The sequence below is a fragment of the Pteropus alecto genome, unplaced genomic scaffold (assembly GCF_000325575.1).
Source record: "Pteropus alecto unplaced genomic scaffold, ASM32557v1 scaffold3, whole genome shotgun sequence".
NCBI classification, from domain to species: Eukaryota; Metazoa; Chordata; class Mammalia; order Chiroptera; family Pteropodidae; genus Pteropus; species Pteropus alecto.
The window spans coordinates 11151494-11174676 of NW_006442484.1; the positions used below are offsets into that span (position 1 = coordinate 11151494).

Here is a 23183-nt window from a genome sequence, read left to right on the forward strand (position 1 = left end):
TAATAAAGCTATATGTAACACTAGTAATTATTACACAGCTATTATTACCCTTCAGAGATAAGCTATGCCATAATTCTATCAATATAAAACATTTTGCAGCATTTTAAATAAGATCTTTATAAACTGAATTCCTTGTAGAATTTATGTTTAAATTCTAAATACTTTAAATTTAAATCCAAATATTATTTATTTGAAAAAAAAAAGATTTCAGAAGACTTGATAGATGTGGGAGCAATCAGATATGGAAAAAAAATGTAACAGGTATCAACTGAAAAGCAAACAGGGGAACACGGTTTTCACAGACCATCCTATCAAGGACACTCAACTACACGCTTAGAATCCCGCTGTGCTTCATTGGAGTTAGGTTTCACCTCGTCTCCTTTGCTCATCAACTCCTCTCCTTCTGGAGATTAGACTTTGACTTCTGACTTCTTGTGTGTACTTAGCATTTTGAGTCATGGCCCCCTTAGATTAATTTTCACAAACATTTTTTGAAGGTCTCCGCCAGTAATTCTCAAACTCTAGCTTACATAAGAATTACCAGGAGAGCTGGTTAAACCACATTGCTGATCTGTAGAGTTTTTTCTTTCAACAGGTCTTGGGAGAGAGTAGAGAGAAGTAAAATCGACTTGCTGATGATGCCGATTCAGGGCCCACACCCTGAGAATTACTAGCCTTTACTATGCTAGGAGTGGTATTTATGTTAGCAATAATTCAAATAATCCTATCAGGTTAAATGTTTTTATTCCCATTTTATTAATGAAGAAACAGAACCTCAGAAATGTTAAATAGCTCACTGAAGGGCACACAATGGAGATAAGTTAGAATTCTCACCTAGGACTCTCTTACACAAAAGTCTATATTCTCTTAAATGCATCATTTTAGTTTTCATTTTATTTATAAATTTAAGCCAGACCTTACATTAATATTCTTAGAACAATTTATAAGAAAACAGAAGAATTCTTATCATTTTTATCTTCAAACTTCTTAGCCCAAGAGTCTGCCTCAGTTTACAAGTGAGAAAACTGCCAGATGCTATAGCTTAAAACACTTCTCCCTGGCACTGATGTCCTCCTCATCTGATTAGCCCTGTGACAAGCAATTAAGGAGAGTTATGTCAATCCTTCTCAGCACCTGCAACTCATTGTGGAACCAAACAGCTCAAGTCCAAGTATTCCATTCAGAAGAAGAATGGTATAAACACATGATGCCTGCTTTGTCAGGGATCCCCAAGGCTGGTATTCAACTTCTGTTAAGAAAAATGAAGATGTATGTAAAAGCTATCTAATATACTCCACATAGAAGGCCATAGTTTAAATTTTACCTGCATTCAATAACAAAGTAGCCTTCTCCTTACCAGGCTATAGCTTTTGCAGGGAGAACATCAACCAATTTTTGCATGTGGAAGAAGACTCATAAAAGTTGTATTGCAATGACTTGAGCCAAAAATCTACCTCAAAGTTCTAGATAATATTTTAAATTATTCATAACCAAATACAGAATTTATAACTCATAGCTACATATATTACATTAATCTAGCTGACCATTTCAGTGATGGCTATTGTTAGCAATGTTGATATTACCTGCCATGCCTAGCCGGCTTCCGGCTACTGTAAGTTTCCTTCTACCACAGCTGAAGCAAGTAAATACCAATGCAGGTACTAAAGAAACTCCAGTGCTGAGGTTCAGTTACATAAAGTAATTGGTAGAAATTTTCAAGTAAAACATTCAACCAGCATCTGTCAATTCTTGAGGGTAGTGTCTAGTGTCATAGGCGTGCTCTTGGACAGTATACAGTGTTTGGGTTGAATGTCGCATTTAGCATGCCTAATCTTCTTGTATTTAAAAAGTGTAGCCAGTGATTCCTCAAAGACTTATCAAACTTATTACTAGGAAAAGGGAGATGCATGCAGAAAAAAAAAAAAATTAGACATTTAATACAGATACATTCGGCACAAAAAGAGGAACTGATCATGCTCCTAGCTGTGGAGGGACCTAATTCTGCACATGCTAGTCACCATAGAGGAAATCTGACCAGAGACTTTCAACTGATTCCCTTTATTTTACTTTTAGAGAGGATTTCCACTCTCACTTATATCTAGAAAAGCTCGGTGGAATGGACCCTAACTACCCTTATTGGAAAACTGCCCTTAATACAAAGAATCCAGTCTGCCAGCTCATTTGGCTCTCACCTAATCAGAAAGAAAGTCCTTCTACCTCTAATGCCTTCCTCAATATATGCCGATTACCAGATGATCTGCAAAGATGTTGGGGAAACTCTCACCTACTGAAGGGTTGCTGAGTCTAGAGACATTAGATTAATGAATAGGCAAAGAAAGATTATAAAATTGCAATGAGATTCCATCTTGAAGGATAGAAACCAAGACAATCCATTCGAAGAAATGTAGCTGACCAGATTAATATATTCTACTAAGCTCAAACTACTGCAGCCTCCGAGTGTCCCTTTGTGTGGACATGAGGTAGCAAACACTTACATAGCTCAGATCAGCCAAGTTGAGCAATATATCTCATATTTCCCTTTTTAGAAAGGTCAGTGCCACAATAACACCCTGAAGTCTTAGGGAAATAATTCTTGGGTGAGATATCATATTCTAATCTAGATCTAACTAAAGTTCCACTCCAGAGGAAGGTGTAGAGAGATTTAGAATGATGATGTATCCTTAGTGAGTAAGAAATTTACTCTCACTGTTCAAAAATTAAGATAAAATCATATATTCTGTGTTTTGGTTAAAGCAGTCAGACCCATGAAAGATGACTGAAGAAAGAAAAAATGGTCGATTATCCAGACTCTAAGTTAGTAAAAAATAAATGAATAAATGAATGAATCAATCAATCAATCAATCAATTTTAAAAAGCCATATCCTATGGCTGACTTGGAACCAGGCTTTAGTGGCTGAGAATACAGCCAGAATTATCAAGGTAGAGGTTATGACTTATCCAAGAACAACTGCACAAATCTTCTGCTTTTCTGATATTATTTTTCCCCTTCATAGTTGCTCCTAAAAATAACACTCTGAAAATGCCTTGTTCACTGAAGAATATATGTTCTGGTTAAGTCAGGCCCTAGCTAAGGCTCTGGCCAATGTGGTCTTCATCAGACCAATCAGTAAGACATACATATTCTATAACATTGAAGAACATAGGTATTGAATAAATATTTATTGAGTAAATTTTATTTAAATAGAGAAGCTCAAGCAAAGGCACAAGGCAGATACTCAATTGATATTTGTTGGGTGAATTGTGGCATTCAATCGTTAGTAGAATATGCAAGTAGATAGTGAGTACTGGTAATAATAAAAGTTCAGGCTAAGGAGGTAGCTAGTCATGGAAGGCACTATTAAAGAATTTAGACTTCATCCTAAGGATAGACAGAAGTCATTGAATGATATTAAGAAAACTGTAAAATAATCTGTTTGCAGTTTAGAAAGATTGTGCTGACTTCTAGCAAATGAATGAGCACAGAGGCAGGGAGAAATGCTGTAACACTATTACTACAATCAATTTGAGACTTGAGAAAAAGGAAGAAAATCAGGTATGGGTGCTCTGCATTTAAATGGCAACCGATTCCTAGGAAATCTTGGGTTCTTATTCAAAAGACTATTTTCTGAAAGATTTAGTCTGTCCTTTGGGAAATGCAAGGGTGTCAGATCAGCAGCCTCCACCACAGAGCCACAGGTCTGCATCAGGCTTGGTGTCACAAGCGCCCCATCTATGCTAGATTGTTGGAGATGAAAATCAATGTTAACCTGGTGACTGTTCTGAAAACCTGGGGAAAAGAGGAATACTTACTGAAAAATGCCAATATTTAGACTTCTTGTTGAGTTCTTGACTAAGGATAAGCCTTTCCTGACTTTGCCTTTCCCCATCTCACCTTACTCCAGTGAAATAAGGGACTCATAAAGGCGTAGTTGTTGAGTCAGAGTATATTTATTCCCTAGCGTCTCCTATGACCACAGTAGTATTGAGGCTCAATCAGCCACGAAGAAGAAATAAAGATGTAATTGAAAAATGCCATTTACATCTTACAACGTTGCTGCTTTAGTGAAAACTCTGGTTCATAGGAAAACAAATTTCTTGCACCAATCTACTCGTATAACCAAGCCTTTTGTATTCTTTCTTCTGCACTTCTCCCTCTGGCCTTCCTCCTTAGATATGCCACATCCCTGGTCTGTTCTTATAACAATAATATTCATCCTTCAATGCTCAGATTCAATGTTATTCCCTCAAAGATGGCTTCCTTCAGGCAACACACATTCTAAGGGATGGATTCTTCCTCTTTGGTCCTGCATCCTACTTCTCAGTACCTACCGTGTAAGAGAGATAGTATAAGAAGCTGAAGCAGGGAAATTACAGCCCTCAGAGTCACTTTGTATTAGAGATATAGGTATCTCTTAAATACCTCTTAAATATACTTATACCAGCTGTGATAGACAGAAAAATGCTCCCTCCACTGAAAATGCCACATATCAATCTCTAGAACCCATGAATATGTTGTTATATAGCAAGAGGTAAATGAGGTTGCAGATGAGTTAGGATTGCTAATTAGAAGAACTTAAAATAAAGATATTATCTTGGATTATTCAGATGGACCCAAAGTAACCACAAGTGTCCTTTAAAGTTGAAAAGAGAGGCAGAAAAGAACTTAGAGTCAGAGAGAGATTTGAAGATTCTTTGCTGCTGGTTTTGAAGAAAGCCATGAGCTAATGAGTGAAAACAGAAGTTAAGAACTGAAAAAAATGAGAATACCGTTTCCCCTAGACTCTTCAAATAATATAACCCTGCTGATACCTTAATTTTAGTCAAGTGAGACCCATTTTGGAGTTCTGTCCTCTAAAATCATAAGATAATAAATATGTGTTGTTTTAAACCACTGTCTGTGGTAATTTTTACAACAGCAATAAGAAAACAACTAACCAGATATCCAGCTTATTGCATAACACCATTTAACTCAGCTATTTTTTTTATAAAAGCATATATATTGGGTAAATTCTCACAAAACATATTAAAGATGCAATGTTATCATACATAAGTATTACTGAATATTCTCAGGCAATGAGAACTAGGGAGACAGAACAAACTGCACAATTATGGACTAATGAACATTACCAAACCACAGTGTCTCTGCTGTCAGCCAATGAGAACTCTACTATGCTATTCCCAGTGGGTTTATTTTGTAGTGTGTTCACTCCATTGAGACTTCTTTTTTTGCCATTTACATTAAGCAATATGGAACAGTTTGTTCTGACAAAAGTTGTGTAAGTGATGGTACTAAGCCAGCTACACGTGTATACTAGCATGAACACACACAAGGAAAACTGTCCCACTTTTTAAAAGAGTGCTTTCAAGGGCAGAGTCTAGAAAACTAATGCTAAAGAGTAGCAAGCAGAGGGGGTTGGACACTGACATTATGAAATCTACCAAAATTGAATCCATGACCTGGAAGAATTGAACATACATTTAACAGGTGGAAGAAAACATGTCTAAGATGCATCATTACTTCAGAGAATTTGAAGAGACCAAAAAACAAAAAAATAATTGCCCTCATAAAATACAAAGAATGTACTACTTGGAGATTAAACTATAAGAACCCATATCACTGAGGCACTTAACTGACTGTTTCAGGAAGCCATCTCCCGGGCCAAACTGAGTGTACAAGAGAATATTAGCAGCAGTATAGCACGAGAAGTGCTGCGATAAGTAGAGAGGAACAGGACATTATTGGAAAAGAGAGATGGGTTATTTAGCCTGTGCAGAAGGTATTAGAAAGCTTTCCAAAGGAGGAAAGAGCCCACTGAGTCTTGAAGAAAAGTACCATAGGCCAGGCAGAGAAATAGAAGTAGTCAAACAAAGGGAACAGAGTAGGCAAAGATAAGAGCCTTGTATACTTGGAATATGCTAATTTGTACTATTGTTTATATTTTTTAGCTTCATCTCAGTTCTCCCCAACTAAAGTGTTGCAAAATCCATGGTTTATATCTCTTTAGAACTATAATACTTGCACAATGCTTTTCAAAAAGAAACTAGGAAAAAATTATCTGATGTTGTGATGCACTCTGTCATAATCTGACCCTTCCTTTGCTTTAGTGGCATTTATCTACATTTCCTACTTCCCACTCTGAACTCTAGGAATGCAACAGGGCAACGATATTTCTTGGATAATGTCTTATTCTTTTGTGTTTCTGTCTTTGCTCTTGCTGTTTCCTTTCTCTGGAATTTTCTTTCCTCTTTCCTCTCCTTTGCCTGCTGAGTGAGCCCCTACCCTCCTTCAAAACAAAGTGCAAACCTGATCTGAGCTGCCCTCAACCCACTGCACTTTCTTTGTTCTTTTAACATGCTACTCTGCTTTTCTTCTTTACTGCATTGCAATATATTTCCTTTTGCATGTTCCTCCCACCTCTGACAAGATTGGAGTTTCTTTAGTAAAAGAATTGTGTTTTATTCATTATTGATTGTACCTCAATCCCTGCCATGGTCCCTAACATTTAATTTATGTTATTAATTATTATTTATTTATATTATTATTACCTATTAATTATTCAATAAGTATTTTTGTATGCCTTACTATTCTAGGCACAAATCTAGGATCATATGAACAGGCTGGAGCTTAGATATTAGCAAAGAAGAACCAAAAATAGCAAGTAAATAGCCATTATAAATTACAATTTTAGATAATAAGGTACATAATAAAGAACAAAACAGGGTAATATGATAGGTGTTTGTTTAACTGTATCATTGATTTTATGAGAAATTTCAACATGCGATTTGGCACTGAATTTCAGGAGTCAGACTGTAAGTCTGTATAAACAACTCGTATGCACGCCTCTATTCACCTCGAATTATTTAAATTCCAAAGAAAAACTAAAAGAGACAATGATTTCAAGCTAGAAATATTCACAAATCATTCTTCCTTGTCTATCTGCTTGCCTCTGGTAAGAAGAAAACAAAAGTGAAAAGTTAAGACAACTATGACACCAAAATGTGAAATTACACAAACTAAATAGGCAATCAAGCAAAGAAAAGCTCAGGAATTAGTGGGTGAGTAGAATATCATCAGCAGTTATTTATCTAGTGGGACAACTTAAATAGCTCTTAAGAAATTACCATGAAAAAGATCTTGATTTAACAGTGTCAAGGGAAATCTAGTCCTACTTCAAATGCTCTTCTGAGGAACTCTAATAGGCTGGCAGATTAAAAAAAAAAAACAAAAAAAAAAAATTAAGTATTAAAAGGAAACAGGAATTCACAGGGAGCTTGCATTTGCAATACAGCCATTATTTATGTCTGCAGAAGCCATGTAGTAAAGACGGAGACACCTCTTCCACCATCCTTCATGGTGTTCTCATAAAGGATGTTCAGTTGACCCCTGAGCAACATGGACATAAGGGAACAGACCCCCCTACAATAGAAAATCTGCTGTAACTTTTGACTCCCTAAACACTTAACTACAGTCATCCCTAGGTAACCACGTGGCATTGGTTCCATGTTCTCCTGCAAATACCCAAATCCACAGATGCTCAAGTCTCTTATTTAAAATGGTACAGGACAATGCATACGGTTGGCTCTTCATATCTGGAGAATCCCAAATGAGGATCAAAAATACTGTTTCAATTCACCTTAGTTGAACCCACTGTTGCAAAACCAAAGATACAAAAGGCCAACTTTATAGTTACTGAAAAAAATCTCATGTCAGTGAATCCTCGCAGTCAAACCCCATTGTTCAAGAGTATTCTGTACTCTGCTTTTCTTTCAGTAAATAAAGGGGTAAATCAGAAGTCAAGAAATCTTGGTTCTTTTTCTTACTTTTATTTATTTTTTATTTTATTTTATTTTTATCGTTTATATCTAATCTTATTTTATTTTCCCCTCAGATTTATTTTTTTTCTTTTTCAATTATAGTTAGAATACAGTAACTTATGAAGTGATCACCCCGATAAATCTAGTACCCATCTGACACCATAGTTATTACAATATTATTGACAATATTCCTTATGCTATACTTTACATCCTCATGACTATTTTGTAACTACCAATTTTTATTTTTTAATCCCTTTTTGAACCCCTGTCACTAACCAGCTGTGTGGTCTCAGATGAGTCACTTCACTGGTAACCCGAGTGGGCCTCAGTTCCATCATCTCTAAATTACGACCAGATAATCAATTGCCTTTCTCAATCTAAGTGTCTGTAATTCTAAGCCATTAAGTACTTGGTTTAAGGTAATATGCTATTTCTATTGGTTCAGGGTAGAATCAAATTTAGGACTCTAATTTACATATGTCCTGCATGTAAGGATTCCCAAGTTACTCAAGACTGCCAACTAAGGTGTCTTGGACCAATATCTCCACATCATTTGTGCATAGTTAACAGGTCTGACTCGAAGTCTCTTTTATCTTAAAGAAAATATAAGCAGTCCTTGCTTTGCATGGTAGTCCAGGACCATAAAAACAATTGTGCAAGCTGATACTGTACAAAGTAATCTTTAATATTTAATGCAGAAAAGTATAATTGTCCTGCTATCTTTAAAATTTTTTGTCAAAATATTAAAAACCTTAATATCAGTATAAATGTATGTTATAAATGTATATAAGGTGATGAAAAATCGTAAAACTAATATTTATTTAGTACACTGCAATTTAAAACATTAGAGACCTTGAGAATTAAAGCATTTTATTTCTTTGTAAAGAACTGATCAAAAGTCCTTTGAATAGTGTTTCCCTTCTTCTCACGCAACTTACGACATAGAGTGAGTTTCTTTTTCTATATTGTGGCAAATTGTCGTACTCCTTTCTACGTTCGGATCAGCTTCCAACATTTTACATTTTGCACTTTCAATGTTATAAAATATCTCCGAGAGTTCCTTTAATTTGAAAATTTCCCCTGCCATCACTTCCTCTAGGACATCTTTACCCTTTTAATCGCAGCCACTTTATGTCAATAAGTTTGCCTGTGCTCAGTTTTCTCTGACTGTATATTCAGTCTCTCAAATGATTGCAGTGTCAGCTCTCCCAAGGTCAGCTCTTTGTCCTATAACTCCATTTATATTCAATTTTAATGTTTCCTCCAGCATTATCACTTTCCTTTTCTTTACTGCACTTTCATCTTTGTTGGCCACTTCTCTCTTTTAATTATCCATTTTTGTAAAAAGGCAAGTGGATTCATCACTGAGACAAAGATGAGCACAGCTATATGCCTGCTGTGTAAGTCTGAGCTGAATAATAGACGTGCAGTGACAAATCACCACAGACATCGAAAGAATTGAATAATTGGCCATTGACTATGACGTGCATCTGTTACTTACTTAGTGATTCATGTACTGTAGAGCTACCAGCAAGTTCTGTATGCAATTATTTACAGTTAATGTAGTATGATAATTGAAATTTGAACCTTGTTTTTAGGACTGGTCTTACTGTAATTACACGTATTAGAACTGTGCAAAGCAAAACCTGTACAGCCAGATTATCTTTTTGCTTTCCTTTTGTCAATTTAGTTAAGGTCATCTTGAGAATTTTTCTTATATATCTCTTCTTATTCTTTTTAATCATCCCTTTTTTCCAACACTTTAAAATTACCACAGAAAAATCTCTTTCCTAATTCATTATCTCATCTCCTCCCCAACATTCTTCCAAACCAAAACCAAAACAAGAAATAACCTTACTGTCTTACGAATATAAAAGTAGAAGTAAATTCCTGAATCAGAAAAAAAGGGAATTAATGTGACAACTATAAAACTAAGAAAAATGTCTTTGACCTGTAAGCCTCTTGAAGACAACCCTAAGTAATTTTAGAATTTTTAAAGTCTACATCTGGTTCCCAATTAGATTTCAATTAAATTTACTCTTCTCAAAAACCAACGTTGACGATTTTGATGGTGCAAATATGCAATATTTAAGATACTCTGAGAATTCAATAGACTCATGTGGATAGGCCAGGGACCTCATTATTATTTACAACAGTTACATTCACCAAATGTCAAAATTCAAGTTACAAATGAGCTTTCAAAGCACAACCCTTCAAAAAATGAAGAGCTTCTCTAAAATTACAATAGCAAGAGGGCGTTTCCCCATAGCAACAAGATACATATTCCTCTAAGATACAAAGAAAACCACATTTATTTTTACTGGTTCTTTAATTTTTTTCCTTTTTTTCTTTTCTCTTTAAAATAATTTTTCTTCTCTCATGGTAATTTAGCATAAGATGACAGCCTAGTGGCTCATTCCAGCATATATAACGTCTACTACAACTTTAGAAGGAAATATTCCATAGAGGAGAGAGTCACTAGAAAGACTTTCCAAATGCTCATGGATCACTTTAAATTTTCATTAAAAACAAAATTTTGGTACATGATTTTATGACAAAGGTGTTCTAAGAGAATAATTTTGTCCAAAGTGCTCACTTTATGGTAGCTGAAATATGAATTTAAGTAATAGTGATTTTTGAAGACACCCCAGCCAGTACATCTAATGTAAAATTTCCAAGTGACTAATAGGTGCTATGATTCAAGACAGCAGCCAGCCAGCAAGTCTCCCAAAACTTCAACTTTTTGAATCATTGAATCCCCAGCCAATCACATAGTGATTCCAGTTTGCTCAAATGATGATGGAGGAAGAGGAGAAGGCCTAAACCATCACGAATCTAGAAAAGTCAAGAAGAACAAAGGTAGTCTGAGATTCTCACGGAGCACTGAATTTGAGGAGAAAGATGAAAAAAAGAAATGTCATGGTTGGTCATGGGTACCAATGGAACAGTTCTGTCTGGGAGGGGAATATCCAAGTTGGAATAAAGCTAAACATTAAGAAGAGTTTAGTGATTACTGGTAGGATCTTTCTGGTAGGCAAAGTTTTCTGCTTTAGTGGTAAGCTGAGAAAAAGAACCACTCTAAGTTTCACAGGCCTAGTGGAGTGATCAGGAATTAGAAATCAGAATGTCAAAGCACTGTCTGAACCAGCAGAATAAAACTCTGATGCTTGGGGTTATGTGGTTATTCTCTTTTCAACTTTAAACTGATGTCAGATTTATATGACTCTGGGAGTTCAAAGGTCTCCAACTAAATACCACCACAACTACAACAGAGACAGAAACCAGAGATCTCCCTAGTATTTCATGAAGGAAGAGATGTCTTTTGCATTACTCTAGGTCTCTATACCTGGTCTGTGTGCTCACTCTCCCCTCCCCTCACTTTCCAGCCATACCCAGTCTAGATGGGAACCAGGCTAACTACGTGGATAAAATGATACTGAATTCTAAGCCAACATCCAAATATCTAGCTAAATTCTCCTCCAAGTCTATTTATCTCCTTTTTTCTAAGATTGCTAGCATGCTCACAATGGGTCCTAAATTTATACTTTATTTTCTCTTGAATTATTCATCACCTTTTTCTAGTGTATCTGGACTGTAACACATTAGAATTGTATCTTGCAGTCTTCTTATTTCCCATTTCTTCCAGGAAAAGGTGTTTCTCTTTAGCCTCTGAGCATACCTGTCAAAGAGCAGCCTTCAGCGATAAGAATAATCATTTAATATGCTCTTCTAGAAAGAGTTTGCAATTCCCCAGAAAATAAAATTCTACATTATAAGAAGCTACAGAGCATACAGTGAAATTAGTCTGAACCAAGGCCTAAAGCAAAAACAAACCAAAAAAGTCTTTACTAACTCTGTTGTCATTCTTTATTTAATATTCATTACCAGATGTTAGTTCATGGCACTCACCTCCCATCTGGGAGTCAGTATGTGAAATTAGGACATCTGATGTAGTGATGACATTCATATTCTTCTGTCTACGAAATTTCTTTAAAGTGGTCCTGTTTCTGCACTTGGTGACATGCTCTACTAGCAAAGGCAATGATCACACTAAGAATGCTAAGAATGCATTTTATGAGAATGATCAGTACTTCCCTACAACCCCCCTATATATACATATATACACATACACAAACACATGCTCTTCTACATGTCTTCTAATAGCACCACTCATCTTCTCCATGTGTTTAACAACCATGAAACATCTAATACTGTAGTGTATGTAATATGGGAAATATAAAAGAAGTCTAAGTGGTTCTTCTCTAAGTGTCATGCGTTAGCTTCTGCCTCATTCACTTCTACGGCCATGGTCCTTCAACATGAATTCTCTAGAAACCTGAAGGTACTAAGGAAAATCTATGGAGCTCAAAATATTTATATCTTAGACCTTATTCTCAATTGTCTATCTTTTTTACATTTTGAGGGCCTATTTCATGATCTTTCATGATTAGGAGCCTCCAAACCTCCAAAATGCATTCTTATTCCTAGTCAATGAATGCTTAGGGATTAGTTTGAATGCCAACAGATCTTATTATTTATTTATGCAAAGTTCAACTGGATGATGTTCTTAAAGATTTAATAAAGCAATCAATAAAATACGCAAGTGACTTTTGGATAGTCTATGCTACTACTCTGAAAAAGAAATGGAAGAACCATTATTCTCTAATAAATAGAAAGTGGAAATGGGGTTCTTTTACCTCAAATAGGCCCTGATATTTCTTCCTTTGGGACCAGGAAATGATGCCTGGCAGATTCTAAGGCAGTAGTTCTATCCATTAACATCACTTTAGTGGTTTTCAAATAAAAATCTCTCGGCTACATCACCAGCAGAGATTTTTATTTAATTGGTCTGGAGTGGGGTCCAGATATCACCATTTGTGCTTTCCGAGTGATACCAATGTACAGCCAAGGTTGACAACCACTGCTATTCTAAGAGGACACTTCTAAGAGATCATCCATTTTCTCAATATTCTCCTTAAATTTGTACCTTGTAGGTAGTCTTGCTAAGGCCCTTCATTCCTGTAGCTAGGTAAGAGTTAATTTTATAGTTGCTTTCTCTAAGGAAAAAAAAAATGTTTTCCATTCTAGAGTACTATAACAATCTCTTAGACATTTGCCCTCCCTTCTTCACGCAACTCTCAGAAGAGGCCTATAGGGCTTGCAAAACCAGGCATCAGTCTTCAAGGGAGGCAACACATTTCTTATGCAAGTAACTTAACCTAAATAACAATTATTAGCCACAAATGTGACAACTACTGTAAATTGTGCACTTTCTTTTATCTTGTTTTTTCAAAGAGATCTTCAGGGAAGAAAAATTGCATTCTTGATTTTTGCACTACTTGGTAACTAGCAATCTGTGGCCTGAAACTCCAAACTACAGTCTTTTGGGGCCTCTGTTAACTTTGTTCTAAACTTTACGCAGCTAATTAGAAGTATTCAAAGGCCCTCATTTTGAACCACTTAGTTGATGAGAAATGCATGCTTAATGGGCATCTTCGAAGACAATTTAATGAATCTAGAAAGAAAGCAAAGCAAATTGATTACTATGCAATGACTTGACGAGCTCCTTGTGACCAGCTTGTAAATAGAAGAGCACAGAGGTAACCAGAACATGGATGTTGGCAGCTCAGATTATTAATGAGGACACCAATTGTGCTAATGATCAAGCAGAATTTTTAAAAATTAAATCTTTGGGGGTTAACAGAAAATATTCAAAGTTAATGTTATTCAAACATAGTATTTTGAAAAATCTTACTTAACAACCATGAGCTATTTAAACAGCTTCAGAAGGCTAGGGGGCAAGAATTAGGAGCTATTGGGTTTCTCTGGCTGAGAATATTTGAAAGATGTCTCTCCCCTAAGAATTCTGTGGCCTCCACATCCAAGGTGATTATACTAATCAGTGGTGGTATACTGAACAATATCTTAGTCAGTGTAGCAAGGGTTTTTTTGTTTGTTTGTTTAATTAACCATAGTTTGCATTAAAGATGAGGGGATTAACAAAGTAGGAACCCTCTTGATAATTTTTTAAGGAAAACAATCCAGTATATTGCTTTAATAACTTCAGGATTGACAGGCTAGGATTCCTACTACATCCTCTTCCACCCTTCATGGAGTCAGGAGATATCACTGTTACCTAGGGGAGACAAACTTTGCTGAAAACGAAACTCAACTCTTCCCAGCCCATACCTTCCTTTGTCCCCTTCAACACCTCCTTCATGCACACATCTCCATATTGCATTATATTAGGAGGGCTTATCAAAGCACATTAGGTCCCACTCCCACAGTCTCTGATTCAGCAGAGGGAGAGGTCCTATAATGTGTATTTCTAACAAGTTCCCAAGTGATGCTGATGCTGCTGGTCCAGAGACAACATTTTGAGAATCACTGTCCTAGATGTTTGTTTATTCCTGACAAACACAGCAAATTGCTGCTATTGTCTGAAGATATCCTATGCTTTTAGACTGCAGGTCCTCTCCTCTAGAAACCCAGCATTAACAAGGAAAAGCTCCTGACAGTTCCACTTCATTCACAGACTCCATCCTAAACCATTCTCTTCAGCTCATCTCACACTCCATTTTTAGACATGTTCCTAACTTTCCGTCTCATGGCGCTTGGCACTAAAACACTTCCAGAGATCTGATCTCTGCCCTTCCCTCCTGCGTGGGCATCTCCTGCAGTGCCTGTGAACAACACCTGGCCCACCCAAAGGCCCTTTTGGGGTTTGTGTGTGTGTGTGTGTGTGTGTGCGTGTATGTGTGTAAAATTACATGTCCTTTCATAACTTATGCTAGAAAACAGAATAATAGAACATCAGCACGAGAAAGCATACTAAATTATAAAGATCTATTACAAATTTTAAAGATGATTATAAAAATGCTAAATGATTTAATGTATGCACCTGCCAATTTTTTAATTATTTCTAGAATAAACAGAATTTAAAAGTAAATTTTAACTGTTTATAAACTATAAAAGGGTCCCTATTCCACAGCATGCTCTAAGACTGTCCTAAGGATGGTCTGCCACTGAGGGATTATGTTCTAATTTGGTTTTGACCCATCTGATTCTCTCCATACCATAGGGAGTCCCTTTACTCTTTTTGAGTGAGATAAGAAATGAAAGCAGTGTGCCATACCTACCACTGGTCTCTTTAAGAAGAGATTTGATTCTTTTATCTAACAAGTGCCTATTCCTCATTTGCAGGACTAAATACCATCGGTCAATGCCGTCAAGATTCCAAAGGTCGGCGTGCTGCAAACACCAAGTGCCCTCTGTTAGCTGCCTCAACAGCTTTTAGTAGCCCAGTTCCAGAACCTTTCAGGAAAGCTCACCAGGGGAACTCAGCGTCTGCTGGTCTGACCATGAGGTAACTGACTTCTTTATAGTTCCTGAGCCTGAGCACGTTTATACTCACTGACTTTGTTTGGGTCATTTTTATTATTTCTGTGATAATGAAAGACTACTATTCAAAATGGTCACTAGTCATTTAATTAAAACATCCCAGGCCGGGCATGTGATACAGTTACCCCCTAAACTGTCGTAACCATGTAAGTAAAGACTCCCCGTGTGAGTTGACTTCCTCATTGAAGCGGTGGTGTTCACCGCCACCACATTGAGTGCCATTATAAGTGGAATTGGGGATGTAAAATTAAAATATTATGCAAATAATAGAAGGGATTAAGAGAAACAGTATCCCTATACTTTTTTTTATGTGTGACTTACTTCCCCCTTTTATGCTAAGAAATACAGCCATTTCCCTTGATATATAGAACTTCCTCTAGCCCCACAAGTCAAACTCCTCATTTCTCTCACTGTGGTGGTTGAGGCTCCTCCAGTGTTTCTCCTGGTCTATTAGAACTGCCTCCTAATGAACACTCCTGACCTTAGTGTCTTCTCATCTCCAGATTCTCTACACTACCCTTAGGGTGATCATCTAAAATAAGAGTTCTCCATTTGGGTGCTTAATTCTTTTAAAGACTTTTGGACAAAATCTAAGTCCCTTCACATTTTACACCCAGCCTTTCACAACATGGGTGCATCCTCACTTTCTAGCCCCATGTCCTGCTATTATCACTCTTCCATCAGTCACATCAGGTCCAGTCTTACCTTGCACTTTGTACTAGGTGCCTTGACCTCTAAATGCCTCCAATGCAAATCAGCATTTCACATGGCCTTCCTATGGGTCACATATGTAGTTTCACCTGACTAAAACAGCTTTCTCCAACTTCGTACCTGATTAATTCATGATTCCTATTCATCTTTCAATTGTAATGCAATTGTCATTTCTCAGGCAAGTTTTGTATAAGCACAGATACAGAGGAGAGAAAACAAAATGGATTTATGTCAATTATGATAAATCTGGTTTGGGTGAGAGTTCCTCAGTCTTTTTTCTTCATTAGCACAAAGGCTACTGCTTAATTAAAACAAGTTTTCTGGTTAATGCATTTTCCTTACTCAGTGCTTGTTGTAAATCCACTTTCCTGGACCTTAACTTCTGATTCAAGAAGGTTTATGGGGAGTTTTATCAAACAATACTCATTAGTGTAATAAATTTGGATGGATCTCCTTTGAGAGGAACCTCCTTGAGACTTAGGAGACCTAATTAAAGTTAAGAAAGGTCATCAAGTTTGGTTTTGAGGGTTGGAAGGTCTCAAATGTCACATTATGGATTTTAGATTGGTGGACAAATTTTCATAAATTTGGCTGGAATAAAAGCAACTCTTTGCTTTAAAAGAATACAAGTATGCAAGCCCACAATAATTATACCTGGGGCACTAAAATAACATGCAGAACTGGTCACAAAAGCAATATTAGTATTTTTTTAGAAATGATGGAATAATGAGAAATGTCTGTAGCTCATAGGTGAGTAATTGTGGTCCTTATTTTTGTAGTTGGAAAAAGGTTACTTCAGGGACTAGGTAGACAGTGTAATGTAATGGCTGATAAGCCATGCCAGATTTCTGCCCAAAGAAACAGCTATCACTAGGCACCAGCACCAGCTTACAAAGAGCAGCTATGCTGAACTAACCTAATTTACTTTTAAGAAAAGGTCAATGCATCAAGAAAAATACCGTATATCTAAGCCAAATGGGTTGCAGATCGACATTTCTCACTAGCTCCTGATATCCTTAGGTTCAAGTTAGTAAAGCTTTTTTCTCAAACTTTAATATAGATGGTTTTTTTTTATAATTAACATTGGTGGTATTGCATAAAGCTCAACAATGATAATTCACCCATTATAAATATATACCATATTAACTCATTATCACTTAATAATTTACACAATTACTTCATAATTACTTATAACTCATTTTTTTACAAAGTGAATGTTTTGTCATGTGAACATGCTTTCTTGCATTTGTGTTTTAAATGCATTGGGATTCTTCCATCTAAAATCACATTTTTATGTGTATAAAATATCCAGCAAGTTATTTAGGTGGTTATGGAAATAACCATACATTTTGAAAATGTTCCAAAATAAAACTATGTTCTTTGCAAGAAAGGTCCTCATAGAAGCTGGATATCAGTGATGATTTCCTTCTATTATGGCTATCTCTCTTCCATGCATAATTTTCCCCCTCCTTTTATTCCCATTCACCACTAACCACATATTTCCAAATGCCCAAATGCCCTCATGATTTTTCCACCCTCTTCTAAACCTAGCTATCAAAATCAACAAATAGGAATTTTTTTTTAATTGGTTATTTATGCCCAATGAACCTGTAACTTAGCTAGGTTCTTTGAATATTGTTTTTATCTTCAAAGACCTTGCAGCCTAACTTGAAATTTATCACATTACACCAATTTCACATTTGTTCACATTATAACATCTTTAATATCTATACACATCTTACATAAATAACATTTTAGTTTCCATAAATTATGGGAAATGTAAGGAATGTGGACAAACTACATAGAGAGAGAAATGATCAATTTTGTCTGGAGGTTCAGTACCCTTACTGAAGGTGGTAGGTAGAGTGACAAATGTGGAGGAGAGAGCACAATTTCAAAGAAGAATGTGTTATCTAAGCATTATCTTTAAAGGTATGTGTGTGGGAAAAGGAGGAGAAAAGTCATTATCCTCGTGAAAGTATTTCAAACTCCAGGATAGGATTTGGCAATTGATGAGATTTTTTTCCATGACTCTTGAAATCCATTCACACAAAAGCAGGTAGACAGCAACATATTAACCCAAATATAAGCAAGGAAGAGCTGCTCTTATAGTCTTCCTGAACCACTGATTATTAAGGAAACTAAAGCTGCGAGCATGTGAGGCAGAAATTACCAACACTAATCAAAATAGTTGCAAAGAAAGCATTGTAAAATAATTTGCATATTAATTTACATGTTTGTTATACATATTTAATTAATTAATCTTAACAATGACTGTGAAGGCCTATGTATTATTTTATGTACATTGTTTCAATTCTCACAACAATCTTGAGGCATTTTTATCCCTATTTTAAAGGTAAGAAAAGAGATACTCAGAGAGGTTGTCTCTTATCCCATATCATATAGTTATGAAGTAAAGAAACTAGAATTTGATACTTTTATTCAAAAGTCTGGCTTGTTTCTTAATACAATAGTGCCTATCTTCTCTATACTTAAAATATTTTTCAACATTCTTTTGTTGGAAGTTCAGTAGGTGTTCTGCCCTTAAAGGAAAACTCTCAAGGATATTGCTCTGACTCTGTAGGGCTATGCTTAACTGAAAGTACTTTTATCATAACCTGAAGTAATGGCCATCTATGATCATTATTCTGTGGAGTATAATGTGGCCACTCTCAACACAGCAGTTCTTTTTGTTCCAGGCTATTTTTTCCAACTCATTAGTTTCAGTGGAATATGCCTGTTGATTCACAAATTCACCTTCACTGCATTGTAGAAATTTGATGAGATCTAGGATAGATAACCAAGTTTCTACTCACTTTGACCTGCCCAAGATCACTTCCAGAAGCCACAATGTTGGGTCAATCTTACAAGGTAGTAATACAAAGTGTTGTCTAGAGGACCTCTATTCAAAAGCCTTTCTCTGTTCCATATCTCCCAGGAATGATCAATTTCTCATAATAGAGTACTTGCCAGGTTGTACTTCAGCTACGTGTTGACTTAACTGTCTTCCCATAAGAGAGTTAGCCCCATTAGCCTCTAATCTTTGTAGTCTCAAAATTTCATTAGACAATGTCTGACCCACAGTGGACAAGCATTCAAAACAAGTAGAATAAAAGAATGAGTAAGTGGATGTGTGAATCCATTCAGGCATTCAGCCTTAAATGGGCACCACCAATGCACTATGTAATTAACCTGACAAAAGAGACAATGAGGAAATGACAATTTGAGCTCCTGACCTTTTAAGGTCTACATTTTAGTGGACTAAATAGATGGTAAGCAAATAAGTAAACAAACCATCTATTTTTAGATAATAATAGTAGCTTATATTAATAGAGCATTGACTATGCTCCAACTAAAAACATATTCAGGCAAACTACAACATAAAGCAAAGCCTAGCTAAAGGGAAATCTAAAAAAGCATGGGCATCAGGCAGAAGAAAAACGACCACAAATGGAAAGTTTGAAATACAAGAAGGAATGAAGAGCAAAAAAATGATAAAAATGTTGATAAATCTAAATGAATGTAGACATGAACCAATAATGACAAAATTCTGTGGTGTCAAAAATCAAATTACAAGTAAAATACACATTGTATATATGCACCACTTTTTCTTTACCAATTCATTTATTGATGAACACCTAGGTTGCTTTTATATCTTGCTATTGTAAATAATGCTGCAACGAACATACAGATCTATATGTCTTTTTGCCTTTTTTTTTTTTTTAAGCCTACAGCACCTGGTCTTCCTAGGTGGTCTCCCAACCAAGTACTAACCAGGTCCAACCCTGCTTAACTTCCGAGATCAGATGGGATCGGGCATGTTCAGGGTGGCATGACCATAGACTCTATATGTCTTTTTGAATTAAAGTTTTGGGTTTCTTCAGATAAATACCCAGAAGTAGAATTACTGAAACTAACATAATATTGTATGTCAACTATAATTGAAACATTTTTTTAATAATTCTTAAAATTTAAGAAAATACGCAATGACAACAAAAATAATTAAATACCTTTGGAAGGTAGCGCATTAAGTCCCATTAGCTAGATCCATTTCTCCTAACATGAGAGGGTAAAGTTTTAGGGGGCCAAGAGAACTGAAAGTATAGAAACATCAGGACAGAGAGGGGACAGAGAAGTGTCACAAAAAGGCATCTTATAAATCATCTAGTCCAACACTTTTATTTTATAGTAGGGCAGTGGGGTGAGGGGGCAGTTTAGCTTCCCTTAAGTGGCTTAGCCTGAGAGGAAGGAGTGGAGTCTAGTCCTCTCACACCTCTGTTGCACCACAACTTTACATTTGGACCCAGAGTCAGGGACCACAAAATCACTTTGACAACGTCAGTTCAATCGAGTCATCGTTATTTCCAAATTTCAGAGAGCTAAAATCCAAGAGCAGTGCTCTCATTTAATCTGCTTTGTTCTTTCAACTTTCAGCTCTCATTTGTATAAGTAAAAGGTACAAATTCCTAATAAAGCTGTGGCTTAGAATATGTCTATTTTACTACCTTATTTTACATCGGTCAAACAAGATATTCAGCACCTCAGTGAGAGAGTCACAAGAGAAATGATTTGACTTTTTAAGCACCTTCCACCCTCATCTCAATCACTCCCTGAAACTGCCTCAACTTCCCCAAACAATATTGAACATGTGCCAGTAGCAACTATGCACATTGTACTTCATGCAAAAATTGAATCTCATGGATTGGCCAATTTCAGCCTTCTAATAATTTTTAGAGTATTAAGCATTAAGCAGCCATATCTGAGAAAGTGACTGCTTTAACTTTAGAAAAAGAAATACATTGAACATTTTTTTAACCTTTAAAACATGTCAAGGGCATAAATCAAAATATACCAAATTGCCTCCAGGTGAAAAAACACTTCTTTAACACAAACGCCTTGGCAATTCTGTAGGAAAGAGGTCATTTTCTTCGAAAATGTTCAGAATGGGTATATTTCCTTTAAAGTATTTTACAAAAAAAAAAAAAAAACCTTACATTTTATGCTGGGTGACTGACAATTCAAGGTCTGAGAAAAAACAAAATAAAAACGGAATCAGGAAAGGTTATTTTAAAGATTCCCAACAAGGGTTGCTAAACTCTTAAGAAATAAAAGTAGCAATGCACTCCCAGAAGCATTTGGAACATTAAATATTGCCTTGCTCTTAGAGAGTAGTTAGGATTTCTTTTCATCTCCTGAGTTTTTAGGCACTTTTGACAGCAGCACCTCTATACTCAGGAAGACCATCTGTCTCTTTTTACACACACTGGATAAGCTCCTTGTTTAGACCAAATAGTTCCTCTCCCTAAAGTGACTGCCTTAGAATCAGAAAAGATCACAAATGAAAACAAAGAAACTATATGCTGATCTAATGGCTTCAATTTGTAGTCAAAAAAATTGAAAGATGAAAAGGTTTGTCCCAGATCATCCCTCAGCTAGTCAGGAACCCCAAACAAGTTATAACGTGGGTTTCTTGAAACTCAGTGTGATGGTCTTTATACTATCACCATTTGGGCCACAATTTATATATATATATACACTCAATCACCAGGAAAAATTCCTTCTGGTTTTGAGACACAATATATTTTTCTTTTTTTTATTGCCTTTTTTTCTCACTGAAAAATGGTTCAGAAAATCTTCTCTGCTCTCTTGACATCCAGAGATTCTTGAATAGATTTTGCTACAATTTTATGTTAAAACATGAAGGAGAAAAGAGAAGAAAAAAAAAAAACTACCTTTGGGGGAAACAACAACAACAAAACAACAACAATCAAAAAGCCATTAAATTGCAAGAACAGAATAAGAATGATGAAAAGTAAAATGAATATGTGTGACTACATTTTTGCTGCAATAAAACACACTAAGAGCCAAATGGCAGCTCTTCCATAGCAAGTTTATTATAAAGACACAATCTCATCCCAAATAGCTTTCAGATTCAGCTGTGAAGCAGAAACCTTCTACCTTAATAAAGGACACTTGAGGTTGAATATATTTAAGTTGGAGTTAACTCAGAATACAGAATGTGGTACATTAAACTCATTAGCTCATAGTGGGAGAAAGTGGTTAAGGCAGTTCTATAAAAGAAGACAATCCAAATGTGAGATAAAAGTTATTAAATAGTATACTTAAATTAAGTGTTAAAACATGGTGCTACTGTGGGTAGTAATTTTAGCAGCTGGCAATGACATGTGATAACTCACGGCTGTTCCATGCATTAATTTTTTTGTGGCTTTGGACCCTTATGCAAAGATTTCTAGTTAATTCAGTCAAAATTTTATTGAAAACAGTTCTTGAAAAAAGAAAAAAAGAAAGAAGCCAGTTTTATCTAGTGTTTCACTCTAAGAGTTATCATATGTCAATCTGTCTGTAGAGGAAATTTTAATATCGAATCTGGACATTTTAATATTGCATCTATACCTAATAAGGCTTAAACCAAAGAGTTTCAAAATATATATTTTTAAAAAATATATATTTTTAAATATCTAGATAACTGAAGCAAGGGATGTCAGAAGTTAAATTAGTTAGGCATTTACTTCCATTTTCTATTTAATTTAGTTAGGTAGACATGTCCCTAAGTGTAGCTTGATGGACTGTGTAAATATCTTAATAGTCTAATACTAATGTGCGTCCTGACAATTGTATTTTAAAAATTGTGACCACCTTTAAAACATTCAACATATTCTTAACTCAGAAAAGGGGTTAAGATTCTATGAAAAGAATTCTGTATGTGGAAATCAATAGCCCTTATTTTTGTTTTGGTTCTGGTATAGTTAGCTCGGTAATAGTATTAACCTGTTTTCACTACATTATGCTGTAGTATCATATAACCCCCAAATCTCAATGGCTTCCAACAGAAATTTTACTTCTTGCTTGCATTTAATATCAGATGATGGTTGACTACAGCTCTGTTTCATGTCGTCTTCATTCTGAGACCCAGGCTTAAGAAACAGCCCCATCTGGGCATGCAATTCTTGTGGCAACAGGGAAAAAGAGAAAGTCACATGACTAAGCCTGACTTGGAAGAAGCAGAATGCATAATTCTCTCATAGGAAAGCAGTATATAATGGAGAAAAATATGCAATCTACCGCAGATCATACTCTTAGTCACAAATATACACTTCCTTCCCTTATTTACCCCAAATACATTGATTCTCCCTTGAAAAAAAAAGTCATGAAAGTCCTAGCATGAGACTCAAATTGTGAAATTTCTTGAAAGTACCTACAGTTCAATTAGATGTGGATCCTCTTGATTTGGAAAC

At 35.8% G+C, this 23183-nt stretch overlaps 1 non-coding gene across 1 annotated transcript; it reads right to left on the bottom strand.

Annotated features, from left to right (window-relative positions):
- Positions 1 to 19652: 19652 nt before the first annotated feature.
- Positions 19653 to 19771, bottom strand: LOC112470391. The gene has a single exon (XR_003042980.1). It is a non-coding gene; the product is annotated as a 5S ribosomal RNA (ribosomal RNA).
- Between the last annotated feature and the right edge of the window lie 3412 nt (positions 19772 to 23183).